Raw genomic sequence first — 6,000 nt, forward strand, 5'->3', positions numbered from 1 at the left:
GCGGGGGGTAACAGCCATTTCTCATGCAACGATATGGAACATGCATGGAACGGCGGCCTGGGCTCCAGAGCTAAATCGCTTTGTGCTTTAAAAGAGGAGGCCGTTCCGACACGAAAGCGAGTGGCCCCGTACTTCTTAGGGTGTATTCAGACCAGAAAAGTCCTTTAGTCCACTTGTTTGATCCGGATCAAAAGCGGACTACATATTTTTTTTCATTTGGTGCGATTCATATTCACACTGTGCTTTTTGCAAGTGGACTATATTGCGTAATGACGTTGACCGCGTGACGATCTGTGCTCCCATTGGACAAAAATGACGAGGGCTGAACGCATAACCGAACCCGGAAATAGAAGAAAACATGAAATTTTGACGTGCTGCATATGTCCTGCATATTTGTGGCGTTATTAGATGCCAGATATTTGCGAGTGTCACTGCCAGCTCATTCAACGGAGGTTGCGCGACGCTGTTTCTAATTTTGGAACGCGTCGTCGATTGCGTGCAGTAACCGGAGGAGCAGTTGGGCTCCGCGTGCTGTTGAAAAAAATATATTTTCTCCGCATGTTCGTTTTCTTTCGGGCAGTGAGAATGTTGGTTATCCGAATGCAGGCTGGAGATCGATGAACAGTCACTTCGAAGCTTTTATTTCTACAGAATATTCCGGGCAAAAGCGAGTTCCCATACAATAGCTATTGTTGTGAAAATAGAAGAGGCCCTACAGACATCATTCAATACACATTGACTTCAACCACAGATCAAAGTTCTACTGAGGAAATAAGTAAATTAAAACAGGTATGACTAAATCTGGGCAGAAGACCCTCTTCAGTGCCCACCACAACATACTGACAACACCGTGGCTAAACAGTATACGGATGATTATAAATGAATCTAGCACAATATTCACTACCGGGCAATATTCCCCCCGCGATGCTTGGCTACGGTGGCTTGTTAAGCCCAAAAAGGTGCATATGTCCTGCAGTTGGAGCGGATCAGCCGTGCTTTGTATTCAGACTGCGGAGCTAACCGCGCCGAGTGCGTTCGGAAGAGGACCGAGACCACCTCAAAAAATGGGTCTCGTTCCGCTTGTTTGGTCCGCACCAGGATTCGTTTGTGTGTATTTAGACCTGCACAAAAAGTTTGGATCAGCGTGGGAAACGAACTCTGGTCCGTTTAAAGCAGACCAAACAGTGCAGGTCTGAATACACCCTTACTTCCTTTCCTCCGTGGCCAGGCGGGGGTCACATGACTACAGGGAATGCGCACAAAAAGTGTTTCCATTACACTAAACACTACTTCACTTATATATTTTTATGCAGGATCGTGAGTGATCGGCGGCAACAATGAATGCACAGAGACTGATATACTGTGCTAGAATAATTGTACCCTTTATTCCCCGCAAACAGCAATCAACACACTTCAACGCTAAGCAGCATAATATAATCACATCAGCGCTTACCTTGACACTAGACCGGAGAGCCGACGGTCCGGGTAGAACGAGCTGCTTAACGGCTGGGCGAACGTACGCTTCCCTCAGCTGACTCTACCCAAACCGCGCGCCGCTCCATCTTTTATTCTTTAACAAGTAGGGATGAGCGTGAGAAGCGGGGCTGGCCAAGCCCTCTCCCAGGCACCCTTTCTATGAGTCGTGTCTTGCTAACATGTTTCTGAAATAGGGAGGACTGCAGTATAAACAAGGCATTCAAATTAAGAGTTCCCAGGCTCGATTCCGCCAACAGTTCAGCCTTATATAAGAGGTTACATGAGGACATATCAAACCATGGTTATTTTCCATTCAGAGCGTAAAAACCTTTTGGGAATATTTGAGAGTTTTTTCGAAAATCATGTGTTACCATTACCAGCTTACTTTTGCGCAACGTGCCTTTTGCGCAAAACTGAGGGTAATGGAAACGCACCTTATATGTGCTGCTCTATATTTATGCTCATCTCAAAATTGCTTAAAAGTTTATTACATCACAAGAATATAAAGCTAACCTGGCAATAGCCAGCTTGATATTGTGATTCACTCAAGGGAGTTCTCCACAATATCAATCTGGGACTTCATTACGTTGATTTGCTTGGGAAAGGCGGAACATTCTGTACATTACTTCCAGCTGATTGCACGATGCGGCATTGTGCACATTTGTTTTGACCAATCACGGCCACAGATGAAAATGTCGTCTTCGTTTTTGCCGAAGGGGGGAAAAAAAGCACAAACATCTTTACCAGCTAAAATGCATGAAGCGCCTCTCGCTTGTTCAACATTCACCAAGAAAACGGTGAGTAACAGAATTAATTGCAGCGTCCATTCGTCCAAGTTAGGTTTGTTTGTTTGTTTGTTTGTTTGTTTGTTTGTTTGTTTGTTTGTTTGTTTGTTTGTTTGTTTGTTTGTTTGTTTGTGTGTTTGTTTGCTCCAGCGCTGGCTTCCACGCTCACTCTGTGATTGGTGGTTCGGATCGGTGGAAATCAACGGGCTCAGTACAAGATGAATTCTTCCGGAGTTTGTGAACTCACAAATACCGCGAGAATTCAGCTTGCCGAGCGAGGTTAATATAAAGCTGCCCTATGGAGGAATTTACCCAAAAATATCTTTACAATAGTGCATTTTAGCAGCACCTTAGCTGCTCACAATCGGTACTTCTGCAAGCCTCGGGCCAATAGTTTTCAGACTGGAATTGGGTTTGAATTTCCCTCCCTCTGTCTACGGATGCGATGTCATGTGTGCATTGTGTACGCGAGAAGGATGTGTGGAGTTTGAAAAGTTTTCAAAAAACAAACAAAAAAAGAGAGTGTTCAGTTTCATTTTTCGGCCTAACCTGGCAGAAGATGCTTGAGTCATTAAATGGTCAAATAAAAAGGCTATTGTAAAGATATTTTGGGGCAAATTCCTCCATAGGGCAGCTTTAAGTTAATGGACGACTCTGGTCTAAATCCATATATGTGTATGCAAAGCCTGTTCATATTTGCGCTTTAACTACTGTCTGCAATTTGAATATAAACAATATTTAGTAGTTTTTAAATCTGTCTATCTATCAATCTATGTAGTTAGCTAAGCTAGACAGCTAAACACATTTTGAAAGACCTCACAGAGTAAACACTTTTTTTTTTTTTTTAGGTTTTGTAGCATTTATGGTTAATTAAAACACGAAGTGTGGAAGGTCAGCAGCCTTTTATTATAAAAATAAATAAAGCTCTGTTTCCTTGTTCGGATAATGAGCTTCTGAAGGCGCCATTGAGTCTCTTCGATATCTCTGGCGTCCTTTTAGAAACACAGCTGGCTGAGCGAAGCGAGCGCAGGATGACATAATGTGGCCGTCATCTGTCATCTGACATGAAATGAGCAGCAAGCAACTTGGGCCGACTGCAGAGTCTTGCTGTAGGTTGTTTTCTTCTCTCACCATTTGCTCCTTAGCCGCATGTTTGACTCTAAGCAACACTGACACTAAGTCACAATTACACACACTAGACACTTAAATATAGTTTAAGAAATTCAGCTACCCTAATCTGATTATTCAAGGGATGAAGACATGGCCTGCAGTTGGAGGACACTTTAGTTTGGTTTCAGGTCTTTCTTTATTGAAACGTTGTAAAAATCTGTATTAAAATGCTGCATGACTCCTCACTGTGTCATTCTGCTCCTATTTATGCACTTCAAAAAATAACTTTACACTAAGTTAAAAAAAAAAAATCCGCTTCTGCTAACAAGAGTATGAAAACCTATAATTTTTTTTATTGTAAATTTAGAACAGATCTAAAATGTTTGATTCATCGTTAGTTAATGAGTGAAGTCATGTGATTAATAACAAAAAAATAATAATATTATCGCCTGACGCCCCTAATAAATAAAAAAAATTTAAAATAAGGGGCGTCAGACGATTAAAATTTTTAAACGTAATTAATCACATGACTTCAATAGTTGACTCACGATTAATCACAAATTTTATAATTTTATATAGGTTTTCATAAAAATTTTAATGAAATGAAAAAATGTTAAACTAATAGAAATAGTTAACATGAATTTGTTTACGTTTATAGTCGTCAATGGCAGTGAATGAGTTAATAAACAACTTCGGACATACTTTGATTTATCTGGCCATGTGACCAGCTTTACATTTGAAAAGAGGTACCCCTGGGTTTTATTCTAGAGCCAATGTTGTTCCCTAACCTTGTCAATACGTTCTTTGAGAATTTGTTCAAATGTTGATGACAGTTACAGCATGTAAAGTTGAACTCAGCTCAACTGTTCACTGTTATCTCAAATTAGCATGTGTTATCTTCTTACAAGGCCCGCTGAGGGCTTCTTCTTTTTCTTCAGAATCTCAATTTGTGAAAACCAGTTTCTCTGTCCTGGCAAGATGAGGTCAGATCTCTGCATATTTTTATCTCTTCACGTTGTGCTAATCTGCTCTTGATGAATGCACCTGAGCGGTGTTTTCTCCACAATTGAAAATTGCATCCACCACTGCAGGCTACATGCACGTATGTTGCTGCCTGGCAAACTTTATCCAGATCAGCACTAAAATATTGCTATTATGTGTGAATTATTTTTGCATTTCCTTTATAATTGCTAACTATTAGCTAATCCACCAATTATTAAAATATATATATATATATATATATATATATATATATATATATATATATATATACAAAATACAGCATCTATAAACAGTGAAATAAATATTGCTAAGGTAAGGAAGCGAGGTGAGCCTTTTACATGTTTGCATTTAAAATTTTGAGATCTGATAACTGCGTCAACAAGTCACCGACTTATTGACAACGTGGATTTCCCTTTCCTTTGTTCAAATGAGTGAGTTTTGTTTCATTAAGATGGTGTCATGAGGGACAAATGCATGCGAGTGCATCACACTAGGAGGATAATATCGTCTAATTAATGTTGATTCTTAAAGTCTAATTGTTCGTCTCTCTTTTAATTAAGCAGGAAACACAATCTAAGCTTGTGTGCATAATGACAAAGCCTTTGAGCCATGACCAAACTACATTCATTTTATTGCTCCGACTTGCTTATATTATTACTGGACTTGCCTGCAGTAAAAAAGACCCCTAATTTACTTCACACAAACTCTTTAGCGTATGCACACTGAGATCAACTTTGTGACTTCCGTTGACATTTTTTATGAGAGGTACTGATGGGAAAACTCATTGAGGGGAAAGAGAAGCCAGGCTTCCATTATGTTCTTCTTCATGAGCCCCGAGACACTGACTTTCTTTTCTATTAACAGCAACCACGTTCTGTCCTTAGCAGCTAGTCACACATCACTTGAAAACGAGTATCAAGAAACCTCTCACATATCTGTTGCTTTCACGAGAGAGAGAGAGAGAATTATGTGATGAAAATCAATTTTGAGTCAAACTTGGTTGTCATGATTACTCCTACGTTCCTGCTCTCTTGTGCACAGTAAATCACATTAATGTATAAAAACATGACTGACTTGCGTAATGGCAATATGACATGACAGACTTAAATTGGTTCCATTGAAATGTGACGTCTTGGATTTCTTTTTGAGTAAATAATAGCGGACGTGTCTTGATGTTGAAGACATTTAACATTTTCTAAGCATATTTTTACTGTTTATGAATTTACTTATAGTATATAGATGCCATTTAACTGATAATGTTTGTGTGAAATATATTGGACATATAACTGTAGTGTAAGGAATAACACTTTTCACTCCCTTCCAGCTGGTGAGACAGGAATGCACATGGGAGGCATGCATGTTCTCAAGTTGATAACACTGTGGGTCTTAGGGAGTCTAGGTCGCAGGGTCGTACCTGTCTAGTCATATATTTCCGGCTCTGGACGAAACTGGAGTAAACATGTCAATGAATCACTTGTCTGTTTATTATAATTGCTAACCCTTTGTCCAGCCTCAGAGGAGGAGTATGCTTTTTTCCTCTATAAAGCGACTGTGTGTTTTTCATATGGACACACTCGAGGCTTAACATCACCTTTGAATGTAAGCATGTCTTGTGTCTTTTAGGAGC

Source organism: Vanacampus margaritifer, chromosome 1 (genome assembly GCF_051991255.1).
Source record: "Vanacampus margaritifer isolate UIUO_Vmar chromosome 1, RoL_Vmar_1.0, whole genome shotgun sequence".
Lineage (NCBI taxonomy): Eukaryota > Metazoa > Chordata > Actinopteri > Syngnathiformes > Syngnathidae > Vanacampus > Vanacampus margaritifer.